The following is a 1,447-nucleotide window of genomic DNA, read 5'->3' as shown; positions in this document are numbered from 1 at the left end:
GCCTCCCAAGGGCGAGGGGAAGCCCTGGGGGAGAGCCCCCTACACCCAAGCTTCGCCCCTTCCCCATCTTCTTCCAATCCATACCCAAACTCGCCTCTAGCCCCCTAGCTCGCGGCTGCTCAAACCTCGGCTCCAACCCGACTTCAGCTCGTTGCAAACTTTGGCTTCAACTTCAACCGCAGCTTAATCGAAAAATTACACCCTGTTCACCAAACAAACAGGAGTCCCTTCCCACGGTGCAAGTAGTAGGCAGGGAATCCGACCTACTCAAACCTACAAATCAGACAGGGGGCTTCTTCTTCAAGCAACGATGCAACGCTGCGGATCTATCTCCCCAATCAAACGAACGCGACTCTTCGTGCCCACCCACGTGTGGATCCGATGGATCGTCTTCAAGCTCAAATTCGAGAGCTCAAGGACGAGAATGTAGAGCCCAAGGCTGTATTCTGTGTACATAAGAGACCGCTAGTGGAAAGCATCTCTATAAAACTGAGTACAAAAAAACCCTCGAGATGCTAGATATAGCCTATCTCGTAGGATCTTTAGGACAGAAAAAAACCAAAGGTGGATGTGGAAGAATCCACCAAAGGCAACTCCTCAAGCTGCAGTATGAGAGTGCGTAGGATGACCACTGTGGTGGGGAGTAATGCCACTGAATGTGACCCCTGACAAACCTGGAAAACATTTGGGAGTGAGCCCTTCGTTGATAAAAACAAGCCTGCCTTCCCCGGCTTCCTCCACCAGAATGTACACAATAAAAGACGGTGTAGCACTAAGAACGTCGGGACAACAAGCTTGCCACACGTTCCATAATGTAATGGCAACTAGCATGCAAAACACCTCATATCGGAACACAGAATCATCATCCTGCGCATCCCCACTGTGTATCATGCTCAAGGTAATTATGAGATACCCTAAGGCTATCAGCATAAAAATCTGATATGTGGCAGCACCCTCAAAAAACAAAATCTGATATGTGAGAGCACCCTCAAAAACCAATGTCTGCCACGACAATGCATCAACCATTAGACTACTCCCCACATAAGAAAGCCAAACTCCACCCCTGCTATAGAAACAAGTAGTGCCAGAGCTCTCCAAACAAGAAGTGATGTGATGGATCTGCAAAGGCAGTGGCTGGAAGTCTCTACAATCCAACCAGAATTGATGGGTCATGCGAAACAAGGTTTTGCCATACATTCAGGCAATCTGACTTACACCACAGATGAGATCTTGACTGTCACAAACTGCTGACGTGTCAAAGCCTTGAATAAGAGAGCCAACCTGCACATGCCGGCCGAGGGGCCTAAACCCTAAGAAGAACAAGTAACAGAAGAAGAAGTCCTACCAACTTATGGGGACCCCGTCCGACAGGGCCCCAATTGACATAAAGGATTAAAATAAAGTAGGACTCTCACACACATACAAAAGAGACTTGCGCAAATTGATG

The 1,447-nt window shown here is 48.2% G+C and overlaps 1 pseudogene; it reads right to left on the bottom strand.

Annotated features, from left to right (window-relative positions):
• Positions 1–526: 526 nt before the first annotated feature.
• On the bottom strand, positions 527–1,026 carry LOC147462265 (uncharacterized; annotated as a pseudogene).
• Positions 1,027–1,447: the final 421 nt, after the last annotated feature.

Source organism: Adiantum capillus-veneris, chromosome 3 (genome assembly GCF_014529385.1).
Source record: "Adiantum capillus-veneris isolate H3 chromosome 3, ASM1452938v2, whole genome shotgun sequence".
NCBI classification, from domain to species: Eukaryota; Viridiplantae; Streptophyta; class Polypodiopsida; order Polypodiales; family Pteridaceae; genus Adiantum; species Adiantum capillus-veneris.
The sequence above is the reverse complement of the archived record's forward strand: the minus strand, read 5'-3'. Positions and strand labels throughout refer to the sequence as shown.